This window comes from Antrostomus carolinensis, unplaced genomic scaffold (assembly GCF_000700745.2).
Source record: "Antrostomus carolinensis isolate BGI_N321 unplaced genomic scaffold, ASM70074v2 scaffold16570, whole genome shotgun sequence".
In the NCBI taxonomy this organism is placed as follows: Eukaryota; Metazoa; Chordata; class Aves; order Caprimulgiformes; family Caprimulgidae; genus Antrostomus; species Antrostomus carolinensis.
This window is the reverse complement of record NW_010289231.1, coordinates 15,129-22,692: the sequence shown is the minus strand read 5'-3', so window position 1 is coordinate 22,692 and position 7,564 is coordinate 15,129.

The following is a 7,564-nucleotide window of genomic DNA, read 5'->3' as shown; positions in this document are numbered from 1 at the left end:
TTTAATACATCCTATTGATGTTGCCATTTTAAAGTTGCTAGAAGTCATTTTCCTGTTTCAGACACCAAATCAGTATGAACTCTTAAGCATATATCTTTCAAATTTTCAGTTTTCTCACTGGTAAAATGGAGACAATTGAACTATATCTTTTTACATTTTTTTTCAGCAGATAAAGGTAAGTGAAGATTTCTGTGGATCTTGTGAAATAGAGCAAATTGAATGTAAATGCTTTTCACGTTATTGAAGGCCTCACAAGCTGGGTGGGATGTAGGTAAGTAACATGTTTATATTGCTGGTAAATGGAGACACACAACTGCTATGTGACTGCTCTGGTAAAAGAACTGAGGAAGTTCCTCTCCCAGGCAAGGTTCAAACTGTCTTCAAGTGCTCCATGACATGGCAGAATTCACTGACAAATGACTCACATGTTCTGTATCTGTCTAATTTTAATGTATTAAATTTTTTTCAGCATTTCTACCACATCCAAAGAGAAGTCTGTAGTTAGAGCTTTGAATACTGACATGAATTCAAGCTAGGCAAGGAGAGGGGAAGATACAGAAACAAACCTCTTGACTAGCTAATCACACAGCCGTAGAAAAGAAACCCATATCTCTGCAGTCTCCTTAGACTGCCCCTCAGGCAGCGTGAGATTCCTCTAATTTTGCTGTCTCCCTCACACTGGAGCTAGTATTGTTCAGCTTAGACTGAGCTCACAGGCAAGCTTCCAAACTTTCAAAATAACACTTGTGGCAACTGCAGAAATGCATTCAGTAGTAGTTATGTTAAGTTTTTGGTGTCCTAAACTTGCTTCAGAATAATAAAACTGCCAGTCACCTAGGACATTTTAGGTACAAGAGATGCTTGGGTCCATTGCAAAGTAAGAGGAGTTGGTAGACTTTGGCTGGTGTAACCTTGGAGAAGCACTGATGGGTGGAATAGATTTGAACCTTCTTCACCACAGTAGTTGCTTCTTCGCACCAAAAGCTGTGCCAGTTTCATGTTGGTAGTGCACATAGTCAGCATGATGCCATGGGGACTACTACTTTTCCCTCGGAATCCCATCATGTGGCTTGTGGCACATCCTCTCTAACACAGTTGCTGCATTTCAGCTTACTTGTCTCCCTAGCACTCTGCTTTTCCCAGAGAAAATCCAGATTCCTTCTGATCTTACTGACAGATGGGGCCTTCTGTTTTCCAGCATTACCAATCATACCATCTCAGTGGCAAAATTTCTTGTTATTGATTTAAATACACTTCAAAGCCACTAAGTATTCTGGTAGAATTTTCTGATTCTAGGTGTGCAGTTGCAGGTGGGAAACAGTGGAATGGCCTACCCAGAGAGGTGGTGGATTCACCATCCCTGGAGGTTTTTAAAAAGAGATTGGACGTGGCCCTTAGTGCCATGATATAGTAATTGGAGTTGGATCAGGGGTTGGACTTGATGATCTTGGAGGTCTTTTCCAACCCAATTAAAAAAAAAAAAAAAAAAAAAAAAATTCCGAAAGATTTTTAATGGATCATGAAATTGATGAGCTAAGAGTTGAGGTTCTGAAGTAGAACCTATCAGATCCAAAAAAAAAAAAAAAAAGGAAAAAAAGTCCCCCTGACTTTTATAAGACTCTAGATCTGACATGTTAAAATCAGACCAGAAAGGTATATATCTTCATTTCAGTGACAAAATGAAATTATCTGTTTGTATTTGAGCTGAGAAATCTCAGCTGGGTTAAACAAAGGTCTTTGGTCAAACCTTCATAGTTCACATCCTCATTTCTGAAGGACCCATAGAGATTTACAACAGAAATACTAAGGTTCTTATGCATGAAGTCTGAATGAAAATGTATCTGTATGAAAATACCATAAGAAACAATATGGTATAAGTACCATAAATACCATAAGAAACAACATGCCAAAATAATGGCATGAATTTCTAACCAGGGAAACAATTATTTTTAAATAAAATAAAATCTGTAAAGCATGAGGAATGTATTATTTACATCAAGACCAGAAACCTGTTGCTCTGATGAGGCCACAGCACAGATGATGACTTCTCAGCAGAAGGCTTGTGCTGATATCAGGAGAAAGGCAACAAGCTATGACACACTTCATGTCATTTCTCTCTCTTGGGATATTTCTGATATCCCAACAGAAACTTTGTCTAGGATTCATGGAGGATGAAGCGAAAAAGTATCCTGAGGTAAAAGATCATGATACCTGGTGCCTCTCCACTTAAGTCTGGAATAAGCCTGGGTGATGAGGATTTTATATTTATTCCTTGAGGAAACCAGCTGGTATTTAATAGCCTGTCTTTATTAGGCATTTTTTCCTACTTGCTAAGCTGTAGATCCCTGAAATAAAGTATGGTGTTCACACCACCATACTCAAAAATTAAGAATACTTTCATTGAGGGACAGAGCCCCATAGAAAAACTTTGCCTTCAGAATAGTAAAAATCAGGCTCAGATCAAAATTAGTTATCATAAAGTAGGCATCTCTTGATTTTACACACAGCTGAAATTTAGACCAGAATTTTGCTGATCAAATAATTTTTGCTGAAGGTTCTTTAAACCTGTGCACTCTCTTCATCTCCCATGGACATGACTGCCAATATAGTCAGCGTATTATGACTGGATGACCTGATGGGAAAATATTTCATGGGCATTTGCAGGAAAAAAGTGTTTGATTTGCTCTTGCAAAAATGAAGCAAATCCTCTGTCTGCAAGACTGAGTGATCATTTTCACCAAGCATTACTTTAAGGGATAAGTGGCCATTCAGCTGAGTGTCTTTTAATGTTGTTAACTGAGTTAAGTGTTTGTGCAACCGAGTCCAACAGTAATGGCTAACCCATTCAAAAGCCACCCATCATTGTCAGGATCTGGCAAAAAGCTGCCTCATACATGCTCGCTCAGACCTTGCAGCCTGACATATCTTCATCCCTTAAAGCTCCATTTCTCCACATCTTTCCGACTTGGTTTATTTTGTTGTGTCATGTAATGTCATGGTGGTGACAATCTTGTTTCCAAAGTCTTCAGCACCCACCCCTTACTTCAGTTTGTCTCAGGAAAACTCTTTGCTTCCTCTTCAATCACTTATTAACTACAACTAGTCTCTACAAAAGCCCGTATACCACAGTGTTTAATTTTTGTAGCCATGTTATTAAGCCCATAAGGTCCATGACCAAGAAGTCTGTGCTGGGAATGATTTTCTTATAGAAAATTCATTGTCCACATAATCCAAATGTTCTAAGGAAAAAGCTCATTAAAGCATTTTGTTCTGGCTTTGCTCATCTACAAATATATTAATTAATATAATGTATAAGTAAATTATCTAATTATTGTAATATATAATGTATATTATATGCATGAAGCATATTTTAACTTTATTCAGAGAGCCTAAATGGGATCATTTCAATAGTACTTTCCACTGCACTTTTTATTGCCTTTTGACTGTTGAGTCTTGTATTGGAGTTTATTGGAAATCGTACATGCTATATAAGTGTATAAATGGACTCTCTAAATGAACTTGATATGTTTCTTTTCATACACCTACCTGTAGCTGAGTAATTGGCACTAAATTGTACCTCACACTCTGCTCCTCTGGTTTGGGGAGGTAGATGTAACCATCTAAGAGACTCTGTAAGTACATAAAATCTGCCTAAGCTCCATGCTGCAGTACTGGTGTCTTGGCAACCACTTGTACGTTACAAATTTGTTTACAGCCTAGCTACTTAAAATGGTGTATTATGTAAATTCTTTTGGTTGCTATCATTATATTTGGATGGATAAGTAAAATGCAGACAGCTATATATTAATAAGGCCCTGTTATGAGCTAGTTGGAACAACTAATTGTTGTTTTTCAAAAGTGAATGTTTTGCTGTACAAAACTAAGAGGGAAACTGGACATTGAAAAAAGGAGACCTGCTAGAATTCCTGGCTATTATGATTACTGGACAAAGTACCCAAACCAAACTATTGCAGATCAGAAGCAAGGGATACTATTCATAAATTCAATTATCTACAGTGTGGACTTCTATACCTGAGCAAGTTATGGAGCTTAGAATTTAGTATTAAATTGAAGGCTGTTGGAAAACTGTTTGATTAGATCAGTCATGTTGTAAACTCCATTGACTAAATTTCCAGTGATTACATAGTAGTTCCAGACAACAAACTTAAATGCCAACATGTGGTCAGCTGAATGTAAGCCCCTTTGCTTCTTATATATGTTGCATTTGCCAGATCACAAAATCTAGTGCTGCATAGGTACTTCAAATTATTCTTGAAGGTTACTGCTTATATTTATCAGAGGATTTCAAGAACTTTACAGGCACATATTATGTTTAAAAATATTACCAATGGCACGTGACTAAGAGTAGTGGCTGTAACATCTCCAAGAGGTTAACATTAGAACTATTTACATTGATACAGTTGTTAAATGCACATATCAGTGGTTGTAATTTTAAATATAAATAAAGAAATTAGAACAGCCCAGATACAGTGTGGAAGTCAGAGCCTGTATCAATGAAAACTGAGCACTCTGGCTGTTACACAGCCTATGCTTGTCAGCTGGAATGAGACATTATATGGGGGGCACAAGGCTAAAAATGGCTAGGGTTAAATTCAATACAGACTTCTTCAGGCAACCCTTCCCATGTTTCCTTTTCTGTTCTGTGGCTTTGAAAGCACATGAGCAGAGGAGCTGTCTGCCAGACTGAAAGAAGTTCAATTAAAAAATAAAGACAAACAGCTTTTTATGATTTCTTGCAGGAAAGCTGACGACATATCTCAAATTTTCATACTTGTGAAGCTGAAACTGGTTAATTTTGTTCCATACGAAACAAGGAATCAAGAGCTTGACAGTAATGAAACATTCATTTTATTTATCTTTTTACAAGGCAGACAATTAGTAATTTTATGGTTGAAAAAGCTCATTTTTAAACCTTGCATGGGGTGTTATTGTTAGACCTATTCTGATGTTACCTTTATTAAAAAAATGAATGTAACTTGTTCTGAATCTGTTCCCTTCTGAAGGGGGAAAAAACCTTCAAAACAAACAAATGGGGAAACTTGTTTCAGAAGATTTACAAGTCTCATGAACTTGCTCTTTAAATTTGTCCCCACAGCTAAAGAAGGAAAAGGACCTGCATACTCTCGCAGTAGGTTTATGCTTCACATAACTGGACTTTCTCTGGAAGTCTTGTATGTCTTTTCCTCTTTAAGAGGAAAATCTTTCTTAGCTGTTCTTTCCAGTAGCAGCTCTTCTAGCACCATGTTGCACTGGAAGTTCATCAGTTCTGGTTTGAGTAGATGTGTTTGCAAAGGCTATCCAGCTATTAGACAAGAATATAGAAATGACTGTTCAGTTGAAGCCCTTTTTTTCTCTGAATAAAACTCACCAGTTGTCAGATCCTGTTTGACATCAAGAAAAGTGCTAGATCCAATCTCTGCGAGTCTGTACTGAAAAGTCTTTAATAATTTCTACTTGGGACCCTCTCCCCTAAAATTCTCCCACCAAAATCTGAGAAATGATATCCTCAGGACTTCATGATAAACCTTAATTTTCCCCCTTGTCTGTTTCTATGTCTTGAAAATAAGTCCAAGAGGATGCAACATAAAACTTTATCAGAGAGGAAAAAAAGGAATCACAATAAATAATCAAGATAGGAAAATATGAATAATAGGATTAGATTCCTTCCAGGACTTCATAAACTACAAAGAGCTGATGAGGTATCTAGCTATTACTTTTCTCCTCTTATGAGTCAGGTTTCAGAGTTTATGATTTCATCTTGGAGAACACCAACCTCTGAGCAAATCTTAACACACATGCCGTACCCACAGCCTTTTGATATTTGAACAGTGGGCTGCTCAGGGGGAATCCAAGCTGCTTCAGAGCTGCTTGTTTTGTCTCCCAGGAGATGTTGTGTTCTTCTTCCTAAACCAAACAAGCTCTGTAGGATTTTTGAAAAGACAAATATTTATTGAAATTACATTTCCAAACTGGATGCAACTTAATAGCTTTGCTGATTTTGTTGACCTGTGCAGCAAGGTTCCTCTTGCCAGAAAAGGGAAGGTTTGTTAGTATGCGTACTGTCTGAATAGCTGTCAGATCTTGCTATGTTCAAAATGAAGGCTCGGTCACTTCGATAGAGGTTTCCTGTGGCTCTATATAAATGAAAGCAAATCTCACTTCTGGAGGTTAAACTGAAAACTCTTCAATCTCAAACTACTAGTCAAATGCTTAAGCTGAAGGAGATTGTCCCTTAACTGCTTGCAGCCAGTAGGTTGAAGGCTAAATTTTGATCCCAGTTATACCTGTACACATCCAGTCCTTCAGCAGAATTACTCCACAAAAAAAAAAATCTCTTCCTTATTCTTTATTTTGACACGATGTCTGACCCTGAACTCACTGACATCAAGAGATATTTGAGGACTGTGCTTTTAAATTTGCCTCCTCTGTGGTGGGCCTGCTCCCAGGCACCAACCCAACAGATGTTGTTCCAGCAGGCTGTAAAGCACAAGCAGCACTAGGGTAGGTAGATGCCTTATTTTTATTAACGTACTGAACTCCTCACTGCTGCTAATTTAACTCGGAAGTTATACACTTGAAACTTTGTATAGCTGAGCCTCAGAGAGCTGTAATGACCAACACTGCAAACCTTAAAACGAGTGCAAAGGAGTGAAATACTATTCGTGGTCAACAACTTCTAATGCAGCTGTGCAGCTCTATCACAAACCACAGCACACAGAGCTTGGTCAGACAGTTTCTAGTTCACAAGGATCTTTTCTATGATGACCTCCATTAAACTGACTCATGGAAAGTTTCATCTTTTCACAGCTTGGACATATCTTATAAATTACAGGAGTCAGGACCTCTTATATCATCATAATGGCTTCTCTGCAGGAGGAGGTTTGAAACAAATCTCTTCAATGCAATGGAGATCATTCTATGATCAAGACCATCAGCATGTAGTAGACTCCTTAAAATAACATTATGTCTTTCAAAATTTTTCCTTTGTTGTTGCCTTGTAGTATTTCCCCAGAATTGTTTGTCCAATGCCGAATGGCTGTGCTTTACTTGGGCCTCATGCTGCCCCCTGAGAGGTGGAGTATAGGGCTCCTGCTGTATATGCAACTAACTTGTGTGGAGAAAGCTCTGGTTTTGAGTTTAAAAGAGTCCCTACTGTCTCTATGAACAACTGAAAATAAAAACCTCTCTCCCTCTCACATCGCTCCTGCAGAGGAAAAAAGTACTTCAGCCTTTTCCCAAGCAAAGTTCCCTGTAATTAAGAGAGTTGGTCCAAAATATTTAGGAATATTTTTTAGTATTTTGGATATGTTCGGGGTTTTTTTGTTTTTTTTTTTTCTTTTTTGTTTGTTTGTTGGTTTTTTGGGTTTTTTTTGCTTAGAAGCTGTATCATGAGAAAAAATATCACCAAGGTAAGGAGTATCAAGATCTGGCAACACCGGTATTTGCAAGTCATTTTTTCTATAATGACTGGATGAGGATTTTGGTTATAAATTCAAGGTAATGTGATGCAAGCCCAAATAGGACATATGGAGCTCTGTAATTT